At 39.8% G+C, this 17,252-nt stretch overlaps 1 protein-coding gene across 10 annotated transcripts in view; it reads left to right on the forward strand.

Moving 5' to 3' along the window:
- Positions 1–17,252, forward strand: part of SPATA13 (spermatogenesis associated 13) — a 168,520-nt gene that overhangs the window by 60,436 nt on the left and 90,832 nt on the right. Inside the window, exon 1 of one of the 10 annotated variants that reach the window (XR_004355077.1) lies at positions 4,481–4,498. The exons of the other annotated variants lie outside the window; for them this stretch is intronic. The gene's annotated coding sequence lies outside the window, so the exon portion shown is untranslated. Of the gene's footprint in view, positions 1–4,480; positions 4,499–17,252 lie in introns of those variants that run through there. 10 annotated transcript variants of the gene reach the window in all.

A 17,252-nucleotide genomic window follows, 5' to 3' on the forward strand; every position in this document is an offset into this window, starting at 1 on the left:
GTATCAAGCCCACCTCCTGCCCACTGTGTCTCTGCCTGTTCTCCCAATAGGAAATGATACTTGGAAAGATGCACAGTTGGCACAGAAGGGTCTTGGAGGGATACAAGAAACAACTACTGTGTGTAAGAAGCATGTCTCAGGAGCACAGCAGAGTGTGTCTCAGCAAGACAAATGAACATACCCTGAGCACAGTGCTGGCAGGAGGGCCAATACCAGTACCTGTGTGAGCACATTTTAAGCTGGCGCAGACAAGTTTGAGCAGTCCAACTGCACTGCTACCAGTGTTAAGCTGAGGCATGCAGTCCTTTAGTTTTACAGGCCTGAAATTTTGTTCTGATAAAATGTCCTGATAGTACAGCCTCTGTGTGTACTTGATATCTGGGGGCAGAAAGAGGGCAAATGGGAAGGAGCATGACTCGGCAGCCCAGTAGCTACAGCGCTTACCTCAGGAAGAGGTTTGAGGTTCTTTTCTCTACCCTCAAGATTATTTGTGGTTTTATACTTTGAGCATCCAAAATAAGTCATAGTCCATCTCCATTGAGGGACCCAAGCTTCTGGCACTGGGCTATGAGACACCCTCAGGCCTGCTCCTCTAGCATCCTGAGGTCCTGGAACAGCAGCCCAGATGCACTGGAAGGATCCTCCTACCTCCCTCTTCTGTAGCTCTGTGATTATGAGGATTTTATAGGAGATAAAAGATATGAATGTGAATTCTACTTGGTCAGGGGGTGCAATAAGCTGTCTTAGACAATTAAGGTGAAAAATATTTCAGGAGGCAGATTACCTAATCTAACAGACGAATACTGCTGAGAGGTGGAAGATCACCTGCTTCCACTGCTGACTTTATGCCAAATCTAGCAGTTATTGGGCAGCCTGTAGACCCATAAACTCCCCAGTCCATGAGATGAGATGAGATGAGATGAGATGAGATGAGATGAGATGAGATGAGATGAGATGAGATGAGATGATGAGATGAGACACCCAAATAACTTCCTGTTGTATAAATTAATTAAATTATCTGGCAGACAGTTTTGAGAAATGGAAAGGGTGGAAAGGACCACCTTAATCAGAGAAGAAGGTGAAGACCCTCCCTTTCAGCAACAGTGGGTCACTGGATTAGCCCCACAGCTAAGTCTCACATTTCTGGTGTATCCAGCAGCCACAGATGGGCCATCACTGGCACCTGGAAAACTTTCAAGCCAAGCAGGAAACCTAGTGTGGAAATGGCAAAGAAGATGCATGTTTCATTTTTTTTGGCCTTACACAATTAGATTTTGTTTACATCCCATTTTAGACATCAAAATAGGCCTTATTTATGCATTTACCTAGTCTCAGCTTTGAGACATTGGTTCTTATGCTTCTGCTGTTAAATTAAAGGCTCCTCTAGTTCTTGTATAACTACTTTCTGATAAACTAAATAATTTGATCCCTTTGATTCTCTTGCTGCAAGGCATTTTCTTCAGCTCTTCTGAGGCATCTTTTTTGTGGCTTTTCCAATTCAATATAATTTTCAACCTAAGTCTGCTCAGGACATTTGTAAATTATTTTGTTGATCATTAAAAATGCAACAAAACCCCAGTGCACCCGTGGAGCAGCTTGTTACTCTATGACTGACAAGACACTAGTCTGAAACAACGTTTTCCTATTAAATATATGCAAAGTCTTTCTGTCCTTATACCCTAGTACATATGAGTAACCCAGAAGTAAAATAGCAGTCTGGAAAAATCTTTGCTTCACAGAGAGGATCTGACAGTAGAAGACACAACTGCATATGCAGTTCATATGCATAGTGATTTTTCAGGTGTTGCCTGGAAGCTGTTTTATTTTTGGGAGATACATTACTTTTGGCTATGACAAATCTGTATAGTTAGTCAAAATTATATGTATGTCTACAGGATTAACAGCTCTGTGGAAACTGTCATTTTATATTTTGTTGCTTATTCTTGGTAAAACCAAGTTATGTTTCACAGCCTTTTTTATTTAATAATAAAAATATATCTATGGTATGCTATGAGGCCTGATTTAGGTTTGTGTCTCTTAGTAGCCCACTAAATCAAGGCGCTTCAAACTGAGAGTGTTTATGTGCTGGAAGTCTGAAACAGACACTTTTAGGTGGAAGACTTACTAAACTGGCATAAATTATGCTAGACTGATCTCATCACCTGGTCATATGTTCATATAGGTCTTCCCTGGACCTAGCCATATCTCATCTGGCCAGACATCTGACCGTACACAGTGCCACCTTTACTTACATTATTTAGCTAGCCCTACAAATGATAGATTCTGGCTCTGTCTGCAGTACTCATCTGAGCAGTAAGCCTCTAAAACCAGCTCTGCAAGCCAGCCAGCCATCTGGAACAAGCAAAGTTAATTTCCAAAATGTACCAACAAAGTAGCCTTCACGCATCCTCTCTGGAGCACTGGCTCACAGACAACAATGGCTTTTCTATGTAGCGTATTGCAGTTCTGTACTGATGTTTCCTTTCTTTTTTTTCCTCTAAACTCCTAGTCATCTATCTCCTTAGTTAGTGAGGATTTAGCCCACCTTTGTAGAACATGAGTTGTATTCAGTAAAATGTTTATCCTAGTTGTTTATCTGATACTGCTTGTCTTTTTGCCAGATGAGTCCCTAGGATCTATATCGACAAATTTACTAAAACAAATGTACAGAATTGACTTATTAAAATATTGGATTAATCTACTGTTCACAACTATCTGAGAGGGGTAAAATTGCGTCCAAGATTAATTTTGTTCAGTATTTGTCTTGGTACATTTGCTTTTTTTTTTCCTACAGAAACTTGAAATATTAGCACCAAATTGTCTGAAGCATTTATCTCTTGCCAGTAAGTCTGTTGGTTCAGACCTAGTAAAACATGTTCAAGCTTTTCCAACAGAAGCGCTATGTACTCTATGAAGTCTAAATTAGCTTCTTTATGAAATCAGCATTGGTTATACAACTGCCATACAGTTTCATTAAATATGGATTATTACCAAGAACATTCTTTTTGGAGGATTTTGCAGGCTCCTTTCCAAGAGAAACAGAGAAAATTGTTCAATCTGACACACTGGAAGGAAGGAAATAATTGTTGATTTTTCATATTTAAATGCAGTGCATTTCTGCTTGGGTCATGTATCATTTGAACCTGTCTGTCTTCAGAGGATGTTAAAAAGGTACTTTGGGGTAAGTTCATCTGAATACCCTGCAGATGCATTTCTGGGTAGCTTTTTAGGAGACTGGAATTCTCCAACACATCTGATTATCTTAAAGCTTTTTCTGTGCTTAAGTTTCTGGGTAACGTTTGCATAGTCTGGTCTTGGGCATGTTCCTTGCAGTCCCAAAGGCTGCTGTGCTCCAAGGTCACACATAAGCTCTGTGCACAAAACCAGTGACTGTTTCTAGAAAATAATGTAGTAAGCTTTTTTTACTCTGAATTACTCACCAAACTTTTATAGTTGACAATTCACACCCAGTGTGTTTGGATTTTTATTTTTTTATTTATTTCATTTTCTATGACTGGATCCCTTATGCGATTTTCCTAAGACAGCTGCTGCTGTTTTTAAGATGCATTGGAGCAGCAAAGTCTCTCTCTCATCCTATTCTCCACTGTCTTTCTTCCCTTTTCTCACTGTGGTGCAGGGGAGTGCTCATCTGGCTCCAGTACTTGGGGATTGGATGAGTTTGCCCACTATAAGACTATGTACACTAATGTAGAAAAGTTAGATAAGGAAGATAATGTGAAACTGGAATCCACCAAAAAACCTGTCCTTTTTTTTCCCTTCCTCAACTCAAACCAATCCAGAATTTGGTTTTTTTTTTGTGGAAATCAATTTTTTAAAAGCTTTTTATTTGAAATATATGTGATAAAACATCATCAGCTCATAATTTCTGGAAGCAAACAATATCATACTTTGGAACTAAACTTCCAGCCACTGCACTTCAAGGCAGTAGTAAGACTGCAGTAAAGCAATAGTCCTTGAATATTTATGGTCCATTGGGACTAATGGCCTCTATAAAAAGGTGTTTACAGAGGATATAGGATACTGGGCTGCTTGGTGTATAAGCTGTGCATTACCAAGGTGTTTTACTTTTGGTACTAAGAGAATTCCCAGTTCATGGGAAATGCCATTTTGCTTAGGACTTTCACTTCTGCCAAGGTCCAGCATCACAGCAGTAACAAGTTTTTAATACTGTCTTTCCTGCCCTTAAAAGCCATCTTCTGCGCAGCAATGCAATGATAGGAGTATTGCCATAGGCTGTTTGAAGTGTTCCCAGAAAACTTGGTTTTGTAGGTCAAGACGCGGTTATCATAAATCTAAGTATGTCCCAACAAGGATGGAAGAGAACAAGGGTAGCAATGGTTTAAATCATTATGACATCATAATGCCACCTGAGTGGCTCAGCTCAAAATACAGAAGGGGAAAGAGAGAAGGGAGAGTGAAGACATCCAAGGGAAAACTGAATTAAAACAGCTCACAGATTGTCCAAAGGCACAAAATGGTATTATATTTACAGTATCAGAAGTACTGATTTTAACAGTGTGTGTGTGTTCCCTATACAAACCTTCTGTCCATGAGTAACTGACTTTTTATGGGTAAGTAATGGTCAAGTAGAAGAACTTTGTCTGAACACACTTCAGGTTCCATTTCATAGCAAACAAATAAAACTATTTTTATTGTGTTGTATTAAACCTATGATTCTCAAGGGATGGCAGCAGCAAGATATCAGTTCCAGAAATATATAAGGTTTACCCACACAAGTAATATCACATGTCTAGCATATACCAGCATGCTTGGCATATTTATGGGGTTCACAGAGGTGTTTTTCAGAATGTAGGCTTTTTTTTTTTTTGTAATGTAAGTAATTTTATGCTCCTTATGTTTAATGATAATATAGACCAGTCTTCTCGCCCTCCAAATAATATTCTTTGAATAACGAACTGAGTTTGCAAGTGACATCATCTAGAAATGGATGGAGAGACAGCAAGCAAACAGAGGAGCTAATAATTAGTTATAGAAAAGACTTGTAACATGACTTTAGTGGTATAAAAGGTCTTTAAACAATTCTAATGTCAGTGAAAGGCAGTCTGGAAGCTGGAATAATTTCTGATGTAAACAAATTCTTTCTGTAAATGACAGTTAAGACCCCATGTATTTTCGACAGTGTTGAATTAGAACTTCCAGGACTTCCATGGGATATGGCACTGCCATATTGTATAAGAAGAACATGGTTTGAAATGAATGAACAAATGAAAACTTCAGAGCTGAGGGGATACCCCTAATGGAAACATCTTAAAGCAAAAAATGGAGGGGTCAGCCAGTATTCAGAGAACAAAGTGAGAGATTTGTCGTCTGTGGGAGGAAAAGAGAGGGACACTGGCCTTCTCATCCGTGCATTTGCACTATAACCCTGATTTTCCCATGTTTGATCCTTTCTCCCTGTGAAAATTTAAATCTGCGGCAAGGTTGGTAACAAACACATCTCTTATTCAGTCATACAGAACTTTTCTGTCATACAGTATTACAGTAACCCAAACTCAGCATAAAAAGGAGAAATCAAAGCAAAGGCTGATCAATTCCATTCCTAACTTCTTTGACTATATGAAAAACAGGATGCAGCTCAACCCCCTTCAACCTCATTCTAGCCTGGAGGTCACTTGAGCAGCAAACAAGCTCTATAGTTTCCACCCAAACCACTGTTGTTTTCCTATGGATACAAAAGGAGGCCCACGAGTGCAAAATTTTCTGGAAGTGAAAAGCATTTACTGAATGAGCTTTATCCTATCCAAAGGGAACCTATATTCTCCCAAAATTCTTCTTGTATGTGGCGAGCATTTCCAGCCATTTGGAGAGAGATCCTGTTAACAAATGCATGAGGTTTAAAAGTACAGAAGAGGAAGTTTGCATCTCAAACAGATGTTTGAGACTCCAATTTCAAGTATTCATTATTTACTCTGTGTTAGGACAAGTGGGCTTTCAGAGGTTTCATGGCGAAATAATAATTTAACACTTTATCTATACTGTATGCAATTGGATGTAGAGTTCTAATACTTACACTAAGGCCTGGCAAAGTCTTAGAACTGTTGGGGTTTTTTGTTGGTTTGTTTTTTGCATTTTTTTGCCCTCTGGTCTATACTCCCTCCTTGCTTACAATAAATTTTGTGAAGGGTGGGGCCCATGACATCATCACATGTTCTTTGCTAGGTACACTGCGAAATGCGCTGTTTGCTGATCTGGGATAAGACTTCCTTGGCAGAATGGTTGCTCTCTCAGGTTACTGAGTCTATGATGTGCTTTCAGTCTCTGTAGTGCTAGATTACTTTGGAGGATATTGCTACTGAGAATTGAGCATCTGACCTTGCAAAGTAGAGGTATACACCTCCAAGGAGATGCTGAGACCTACTGTACTTTTGTGACAGTCAAAGGTATATTTTCCATTTTTTGCAAAATATTTTTGTAGTAAAATTATTATATTAGTAACACATTATTTATGCTAGTCCTCTTTATTTTCTGTTGGGTTTGTTTGTTTGTTTGTTTGTTTATTATTACAGTCTTCCTGAGACAGGATAAAGCTTGATACAAAGCAGTTTTAAGCTTTTTTGTCTTGGGGAACCTCAATATTTTCCACTCACAGTGCAGAGCCTTCTGTAGGGAACATATATGCCTGACAGTAGCATGGGTGCATTTTCACATTAATTACATCTAGCCTTCAGCAACTACAGACTTTCTTAAAAGCCTAACCTAATCCCACTTTTCTTTCCTTCTTGCTCTACGTCCTACTGGGTTTTTTGAGTTGAATCTTGTTTCCATCTGAAAGTTAATTTTCTTTCCAGGTGGGAAAGTGAACTGAATTGACTTGCCCTACAGCTCCCCAGTTGCTTTTCTGCTTCTGGCACCAGAAAGACAACAGAGCTCATAGTGGGGACAGTCAGGCAGCCTACTGTGGTAATTGCCTTGGAATTGTATTGGTGTGGTGTAACATGAGATGCTCCCACAGCTGTCCTTTCCAAATTCTTTAGAAGCAGTCCCTTGATCCTCAGTGATCTGTAAACCACAGAGGAAAACCACTGCTTAACTAATCGGATTATCAGCTAGCTCACTTGCATGTAATACATATCTAAACACTGCTTAATTTGGGGTATTAATTACAGACTGCACTGAAAGAATATGCATAAGTCTTTAATTACATAGAAAGATGTTAGATCTTCAAATTCGTGGCTGGAACTCTCGTTCCAAGGGTTTAAGAAACTGGTAATTGCTTGTGATAACCATTTTACTCTGTAAATTGGTTTTGGCTGTGTACTGGCAAAGTACTGACTGCTCTGAGTTATGTTGCCAAATGCCACCCAGACTGAAGACAAAACAGACTACAGTTTTGTAAATTTGATATTTCCTCATAAAGCTTCAACATTGTCCCAGTTTGTCGTCTTACATATCTGATTGACTGAGTGAATTCAGGCTAAGGGGTTTTTTCCCTCTAAATTGTCGTTATTATAAATTCTCATTATGCAATCTAAAATGTGATCCCTATATGTTCTGGGCTGAATCAATGAGGGGCAGTGCACACCAGTGTGCTTCATATGGAGAAAGTGAATACTGCATGTCCCATGACTAACTTCTTATCAAAACAGCACCAACGTATTTACAGCACTGATGTATTTACCGATCCCATTTGCAACCTCATTGTCTGTGAATGGATGCCAAAACCATTCTGATATATGAAAGTGCATTATTTTCAGAACAAATAGTGTCAGTTTTTGAAGAATCTATGAAATGATTTCTTTGCTAGTTCTGAACTAAATTGTCACGTGGAGAGCTTGCAGATTCAGCAAAGCTGAAAACAAGTATAGGGATAGACAGATCTTTTTGTAATTCAGTTTTCTGTGGAGGATTGATCACACTTTAAAGATCCATAGATAAATCCTTAGAAGTTATTCAAAGAATATTATTTGGAGGGGAAGAAACTGTGAAAATTTCCCTTGGTAAATGAGATTAAATCTTGCCTCTCAGCCTTTCTGAAGACTTTTTTTTGGCAGTTTGTTATATTAACTTGGAGAAAAAAATTAAATACCCTTAAAACTACTTAGAACTTCCTTGAAGCAAAACTGTGATACAGATCCAGTGGGAAGCATACAAATACACAGAGCAGAGAGGCAAGTTGAAAGCCTGGCCAAGGTTGTGCCTGGAGTCTAAAACCCTTACCAGGATGTATATTCTCAAATGAATAGGGTGAAACTTATGGTGAAGAGAGAGTGCCTACATAATTGCATTTTTTACATAGCTTTTCACAAAAGCTTTGCAGGAGGGATTTTGTAGCAGGTTTCTTCACAAAAGAAGGTAATTCTGAACTATATCTGATGCACTGGTGATAGCTTCCCTATGGAGATTATTCAATTCTGTAAGTTTGTTCATGGAATTAGTAGAGAGTATCTGTAACAGATACAATGAAATTTATCTCTCAGTTGCTAGTTAAAAAATATCAAAATGTATGGCTTCCAGATTTGTGAATCTTCTCATTTCAGTAACATACTGGATGAATTCAGTACTAGTTAATGAAACTAATAAAAAATGAATTATGAATCTCATAATCAGTAATAAATTAGATTAAAATCTCATGTCATGCAGTCTGCAAGTGTAAGAAAAATTGCAATGTCCACAGAATATCAATCTAGTTTTATGGCTCCCTGCAACTGTCCAACCCTCATCAAAGTAATACAATAATCAATTTCATCCATCTAGAATATCATAAACATTTCATTGTTTACTGCTGTACTTCCATGTACCTCTCCAATATGCACCAAACTTCTCTCAGCTGAGGAAAATCTCATAGCAAATATCACACAAATGACATGAGGACTTCTGACTGATATCTAATACCTAATACCTAGACAATGTGAAAGTCACAGTGAAAAGAAAGAAATAATATCCAATTTAAATTACATACATAAATTTCTGACATAAAAACCTGCCTAAGTACAAAACTATTTTAGAGTAAAATCTAATTAGTTAGTAGAAATACATTTCTTGACACATCTTCCCAGCAACTACACAGAAGCTCTTCTCTCAGTCCTGCTCTGCCCCTTGCCCCATTCCTAGACACTTCTGCCTTTTCTGCCCATCAGTAACCTGGCCACAGATGCTGTTACTCTGCCACATTATCTGTTCTACATCCTGCTCTCAGCACAATGCATCCCCTGTGCTGATCCTGACCACCATAAATACACTTTTCCCTTTATTTTGAAATCAATAATAAACCAACAAATCAGCTGTGTCTATTTTTGCTACAGCTGGGATTTTCAAGGCTGTTTAGTTTTACCTTCCGTTGAAGGTAACGGCAACATTTCTCTTCTAATCAATTTAAATAAACCAGGCCAGCATGGATTATCCTCAGAAATCTGACTGTGCTTGTTATTTGAAGAAAACACACTTAAGTCATGAGAACTACAAAGAATCCTATGTAGACTAATTCATCATTGCTTCCCTCTCCAATTTTTACTTTAATATTTGGCAGTAAAGAAATGCAAGTAGCATTAGGGCTGTAAAATAGTCATAACTGCCTGTTTAACACCTGCCAGTGATATACTCCTAAACAAATCTCTCTGATGGCATCTTAAAAGCAATGAGTTCCTGTGATTCTCAGGTAGCCTTCCATGAGGCTAGGGGTGGCAAGCTCAGCAGAGGAAGTGGAATAAAATGGGTTTCTATCAATGATCATAGACATTTTTCAGTCAATTAAAAATCTAAAAAGAACGGATGATTTGTCTGAGGCAAGAAAATACTTCTTTCAGTCTTGTCATAAATACAGTATCTTTTCAAAAAGCAGGAGAGCTAGACTGACAAGCCTACAAGTACAACATCTACCACTAAACCTTTTATCAGTAATGCATGGTCATTTTAAAGTAGTTGACTTCACACTGAACCACCCTGTATTGATATAGTTCATACTTGTTGCCAGAAGGGAAACAAAGAGGCCCCAGCTGAACCACAGGTTTGAAAAAGGAGCAATGCAAATTAGCCTGCGTTACAGTACCACAATTAAATGGTTTCTGGCATCTGCTGTGGCTTCTGAGCACTTAATGTGAATGCATCTGTCCTACACTGCCTGTATAACATAGATACTCCCACAATCTCTGGAACCTCTCATTGAGAGTCTTCTGGAAAGCACCTCCCATGACAGCAAGTTGTTCAGGGCCCTGTCCTGTCAACTTCTGAGTGTATTCAAAGATGGATGTTCTGCCACCTCTCTGAGTGACCCAAATCCTCATAGTAAAAAAACCTTTTCCCTCTATCAAGTCAGAATTTTCCATGCTACACCTTATATCCATTTCTTCTGCTTCTATTGTACATCTTTGAGAAGAATTTGCCTCTGTCTTCCCTGCAGTCTCCCACTATGTAGTTGAAGACCGTGCTAAGTATTCTTCTTAGTTGTGCCACGCAACCTTAAACCTCCATCTTGGGGTTGGAGGAGTCATCAGTGAAGGGAGGTTCAAGTCAGGCTGAAGGTATTCAAACCTACAGCTCAACAGCCTAGGACACGGCCTAAGCTCAGATGAGAATGGGAATTATTTTTCAGAACTTCTACCCAGTTCTGCCATTATAAGAAAAGACTGAAGACTTCAGAAATCCAGAGAAAGAGAGGAAAGAGTGGGAAGCCTGGCTCTGGGATTCTCTTGCATTCTGTTTTTTTGCAGCAGGAACATTATGAATTTTACATGGAAAAACCATTGTGTAAAATACATTACTGTTTCTGGGAGCAGAGACTTGGAAGCTGTTGGGTCTTCAAGATGTAGAGTCAGACTTCTTTTTTTTTTGATCTCTCTCTGTGGCCCCAAGAATCTTTTCATCACTTCATCTCTGTGCAATGGCCCTGCTAAGGAGAGAGGTAGCTAACCACCATAAGGACTAGTTGGTTAAAGTGATTGCAAAAATGCTCCGGGGGAAAAAAAAAGGAAGTCCAGTTAATATTTCTCACACTGCTGTGCAATAGAAATGTGTTATTAATCAGGTTTATCATGAGACTGATGAAACCACTAATACATTTTACACAAAGATTTTTCCATGCAAAATAAACTTGAAGGATTGTTGTAAACTTGAAGACATTGGACAAACTGAGAATGACAAACAGCCCCTGATCAGCTTCATCGGTTTAGGAAAGCAATACACACTAAAGATAGGACTCATCTGGCCAAAGGCAGATAGATGTCTGCTGGACACTATAAAAATTAATTTCTTCCTAAAAATGTCTTTTTCTCCCTAGTGACAGAGAATCTCAAATGTTATCTGAAATGAAGCTCACGCCCTGAGAGAGGCAGTACTAAAGGGTAGAGCTCACAATGAATCTGCAGCAAAAAAAACCCATTCATGTTGCCTTATTTAGGGGGAATGAAACAGCTAGAGAGGTAAGTGAAGAAGGAATAACATGGAGGGAGCGAGTACTGAGGAGAGAAGCTCTAGGAGGTGTAATGAGAGGGAGGCTGTGATGGTGTGAAGCGGAAGAAGACAGAGGCAGAGAGGGACTAGCTAGTCAGTGACAGATGTACAGAGCTCCCTGAGTGTTCAAAGGTGCTTTGGCAGCTGTCTCTCCTGTCTGAAGACAAATCTTCCCAGCAGGCTGTGAGCATGTCTGGAGAGCATGACCCCCAATGGGCCCCTCTCTCTGCATAGTTCTTGGCTGTGTGGTGGCATCTTTGGCTGTGTCCATTTGTTTTTCCTGCTGCCTCCACAAGTTGCTACATTATGCTCCTGTTTAGCAGCTGTGACTCCATCAGATATCTGGTATCAGGTTTTTTTCCATCCACTGTGTTTTGATAATATCCTGCCGTCTGTGTGAAAAGGACAAGGAGATGTGTCTAGGTTTAGATGTTGCTCCCCACATCTAGGTGCTGCAGTGGTGGCAGCATGTGGGATTTCTCCCCTTACATCTTTTGTATCTCCAGCCAGGTAGACTTCAGACAGGGATATCTAGTTCACCCAGTACTGAGATATTACTAAATGACTCCTTGTTTAATGCACACGTGACTTAAGGTGACTTATAGGATGTTTTTCTTCAAGACAAAATAGCAATTGCTTTGAGCTGCCTGGAGGTATATACATTTCAAAACTACCATTTAAATCTTACCCAAGGAGGGAATTTAAAAACACGTATCAGTGCAGTGCATCTTAAATTAATCCCTGTGAAACAAACACTTGAAACACAGAGCTCAGTACTTAACCCCTGATACATCAGACTTAAAATGACTAAATAAACCAGAAAACCATTCTAAAGACACAAGGAAAGAAGCTGACGGTCAAATAAATGTAGTTGGTTGGCAAGATTTGGAAAGTAGTAAACGATAGTGCAACAGATATAAAGGAACATCATTGCCCAGTCACTGCAGATGATGAACTAAGTTTCATCAGGGCTACAATAGCCCCTAGTTAGCCCTGGACTAGGAGAGCATCATGGTTTCTTTAGAGATGGCCCTTTGAGTTCTTCAAATATCCCAGGAGCAAAGCGCACACAGCTATGTGTCCTACAGAGTCCATATAATTTAGATTCCTAGAGTCCCAAAGAGAAATCTGTGTTGGCTGTTCCTCACTGTCTAATCCCTAGGGAATTTCTCCAGGGTCTCAAAAAAGATTTTAAGTGCGTAAACTTAGCCTGGAGAAATCAAACTGCATGCAATAAATGTATATATTGTCTTAAAAGAACAAATTCAGCTTTTCCTATGGCCAAATGTGCATTTAGTGTGTTGGTTGTTTATAGAGTAGCTGATTTGACAACACTGGGTTTTTTTCTCCAAACGTTTGAAAATTCACTGTAAGCTTCATATAAGCACAAGATGACTCAATAAAAGTCAGGTAATTTTAGAATTAAAGATTCACTGAAGGGTCTCAAGAGCCAAAGTTTAACACCAAAGACAGTGGTCCATCAGAGACTCTCTTATCAGGACATTTAGCACTTTCTCCTTGATTTTATGCCATGGCTTGTGTTTTTCACGGATGGCCAGACTATATTTGCTTTTTGCATTGGTGTGTAGGGATGTGGGTTTCTCTTGTCATCATGGCTAAGCTTCACGAACGAAGATTTGGGAAGGGCTCTACCCACATTTGCTACAAGCGCGCTGGTGGCTAAAAAGGCCAATGTGAGATAGACATGTCCAATTGCAAAAGGCACAGCAGAAGGGCTCCTTAGGTGGTATATTCTGCAAGGCACGATTCTCTCTGCATTGTCTTTTCTCCTGGAGAGTGATCCTGCGTGCATTCTCAAAGGCATCAGCAGCGTTATAGATGGTGTGTCTCCAGACCTCCCAATTGGAGGCCAGAGTAGACCAGTTATATTGATCAATATGGCCAAGGCTGGGATGTTTTTTCAGGGAGTCCTTGTATCTTCTCTTCAGGGTTCCTCTCATGCGGTAGCTGGTGGCAAGTTCACCATAAAGCAAGATCTTAGGGAGGCAGTGGTCCTTCATCCTTGAGACGTGTCCTGCCCAACACAGCTGTGTTCTCAGCAGCATGGCCTCAATACTTGTGACTACTGCTTGTTCTAGAACAGATGTATTGGTCACATAATCTGACCAGTGGATGTTTAGGATTGTGTGGAGACAGCATTGATGGAAACATTCTAGGAGTTGCAGGTGGTCGTGGTAGATGACCCATGATTCGGATTCATGTAAGAGAGTAGACAGCACAATGGCTCTGTAAACACTGATCTTTGTACTTTTCTTCAGGTGTTTATTTTGCCAAACTCTTTTATGGGGTTTTCTGAAAGCACTAGTACAAATGTATTATCCCACTTCTGCTCAAGTATGCACCTTCTGGAGTTGCAGTCCTGGTCTCTTGGTATGTTCTTCATGAGAGAGTTTGCGTAACACATTTTACCATCTCATTTTTGCTATTTTGCGTTTTATTGTGGACTTACAGAACCATAAACCACATCAGAGGATTTGCTGCATATAATGTGCTAAGTGTGAGGCTCCCATAATTGTCTCTGGTTTCCTACGGCTGCATCCATGCATTTGTAGCTCCACTACAACCTCTCCTGTCCTGTGGTCCTGCGTGTCAGATGCAGATGATCTGTGGTCCAGCAACCTGATGCCTCTTGTGTAAGAGCAGCAAGCAGCAGAGAGCTTGCTGAGCTCTGCCACGCTTTGAAATCTGCTCCTGTGTAGGGTGCCATTAATGGGCTGCAGCTTGAAAACACAATCAGCAGACTCCATGCTGCTGTGTGAACAGCCTCCCCTGCTCCCACCTTCACAGCTTTAGCAGGGACCTAATACCAATGTGCTCTGGCTTTCTTAGGCCATAATTTTTTTTCACTCACTTGGGAAACAGTAAAAGACAAATTGCATTGGCGAGGCTCAGCAACAGTAAGATACAAGTTTTACAGGATTTATTTGCCATTTTGTTTTCTTTTGTAATTGTAGTAATTACATTGTCCATGTCACACTGCAATCTTGGAGATAGTTCAGAAGACCTGAACTGCAGAGTTGTCTGCATTTGAGATACTCCTGCATGCGAAATAGAACATCTTCTGAAACAAACTTCCAATCATATTACAACTCATGCATGGTCCATTAAAGGGAAGATTTTTGCAGGATGCTAATCTGTCCTCCTTCACAGCTTGTTCTGAGCAGGGTTAGAGCATAGGGGTGCAAAATACTAATTATTGTCTATTACCTAATGCTAAACATGCAAGTGAGGAATCTGTTCCTGTATAATCAAGACCAGATGAAAAGCTGTCTGACCTGCATGTCTGAAATAACAGTTTGTTCTCATTCCATGTCATACCTTGCAGACAGTTGTAATGATTTGCCCAGAAGTCTATTGCTGCACTGTGTATTATCAGGTAGCTTCACTGAATTTAAAATGAGATATTTAGAATATCATCCACCCTGAGCAAGAAGATCTTTGTTGCTTTTGATATCTGAACTGCTATGTCTAACCAAGATATCTTTTATGGATTATTTAATTTAAGTCATCTTCAATTCAGAGTAAGAAAGCCAGCTCTCGGTATATTAACTTTCTACAATCCCTGTAGGACTTTGATGTTGTGTTTCTTTGTAGCCGTGTTCTCTCTGGAAATGTGGGATGTAATAAAGGCTGTTTTAAGAAGAAGAAGGTATATTTATGTTTTCTTATATACCTTCACATCTAACAGATGCAGCACTTCCAGACTGAAGTGGTTTCTGAGATCCAAAGTGGTTATGGAGGGTCACGAATAGCTGCGGTACATTATCATTAGGGGTCAATATTAAGTCAGATCATGATTTGCCAGTAGATGTGAGGAATGCAACTATTGTTGACTCTTGGTTACTAAGCAGAAGAGATGTGTGGCTTGTATCTCTCCTGGCCTCGGAAGTGCTGTTCCGCATATGAATGTTTTCTGCCTGGTTTGCTCAGATTGGGTTCTCGATCCCCTGCAGCAGCTCCTGATTCACTTCTAGGACACCTTGTTCTGCCTGAGACATTGCAGGTGTTCCCCAAAATTTGCAGCTGCAGGGACTGAGAATCAGACAGACCGTATTACAGAGAGTACATGCAACCTTACCTCAGGATTTCCTACATGAGTGGGAGTAATAAGACTGTAAAATCTAAAACAATCCACAAAGAACTGGATAATTAAAATAATTTAGTGCTGCAGGAATGGCTGGCTTAAGCCACAGGAGTCTGAGTGACAATGCTTTTCATACCTTTACTGGCTCCAGGGTAAAAGAAAAGGGAATACCTTTCAGTCCTTCCCTTTCATTTTTTTTCTAATTGTTACTGGATTTTGCATGGGTTTCTTGGGGTATTTGGTTGAGATGACACACGATGAGCATCACGTCCCTGGGATGTAGGCCTGCAGTATGCAATGACTGATTGCACTTCAGGTGATGAGGTGGAAGTGTGACCAGTGGGTCACTGCACAAAGATGTGACAGGCCAGTGACTGTATCAGTATGTCCTCTTGGTGTCACTGAGCTTAGAGGTGGCCTTTCCAAGCCTGGTTGTCACTCCAAGGCATCAGGGGTGTATTTGAGCTGCCACTGCTGGTATTAACTTTGCTTTCTGAGTAAGATAAATACAGAATTTTATTTTTATTTCAGTTAGGTTTGATACTTCTCACAAGTGCTAAATTCATCCATTGTTTATTGCTGCTGCTTATTATTTGTGAAGATCTGGCTTTGTGCCCAGCATTTTGATGACTGACTCCTGTTTCCACTGATTCTATCAGAAGTATGATGAAATGGAAAGCAAGTTTTTTTGTTAGTGAGAATTAAAAGATGCTGTGAAGCAAAGATGAAAAGAGTGTTGTCACCCACCATTTCCATTTATAACATGAAGTGTTTGGATTTATAAAGTGATACCAAAGAACTGTTTCATTAGTATACATAATCATTTGGGGACAATACCAACTATGCTACTTGATAGGAAGGACCCAGTCAGGCAGTCACAGGTGCTTTGGAAATTTCTGATCATCTAACTACCTCAGGGCAGGCAGATGAATTTTCAAGGGAGAATATCCATTTCTCAAGTTGTCAGTATGGGTGTTTCCCATTTATCCTACCCCCTAATTTCCATTTCTTGATTCTCAAAGGTGGCCATTCTGGAAATACAGGTCAATGAGGAGCGCAGATTCTAGGGATGTGAGACCAATCTGACTCTGCAAGATGTGACACTGCTTGTGTCTTTCTAGTGAATCCCTGTTAGGGACAAGAGGCTTTTCTGTGAATGTAGTATCAGCATCAGTTAACCTTCCTCAGCAACCATGTAGCATCTTCTACCTTTCTTGGTTTATTATATCTCTGGTTTTGTCATTTTCTGGAAGCACAACATTTTTTTCCCCAATGAAGGAATGTAACTATTATGCAGAAAGATGCTATAGTGACACATTCGTTTCAGCTCTATGAATTTCTTTGGAACAGAAAATAATATGAAGATTGCCAATGCAGCAGTAATTAACTACCTACACTTATTTTACTACCTACACTTATTTTACTACCTACACTTTTACTACCTACATTATTTTACTAATGCTGAGGTTAGTTCCTGCCTAGCTTCAGACTCTGTAGAAGGTTGCAAGGCAACCGTGGATTTTGATTCTGATCTCTGAGGTGATTTCCAGCTCAAAGCCCTCTTTTAAGTCAGTAATGGTCTTTCAGCATGTCTCCATCTAGATGCACATTTTGTACTTTTAATCCCTTATAAGCATAATTAGACAGGCCTGGATTTACCACAAATGCCAGAGATGTTAATCTCCACTCTCTTGCCCTTGCCCCTAACTCTCCCAGAGGC

This window comes from Chiroxiphia lanceolata, chromosome 2, assembly GCF_009829145.1.
Source record: "Chiroxiphia lanceolata isolate bChiLan1 chromosome 2, bChiLan1.pri, whole genome shotgun sequence".
NCBI lineage: Eukaryota > Metazoa > Chordata > Aves > Passeriformes > Pipridae > Chiroxiphia > Chiroxiphia lanceolata.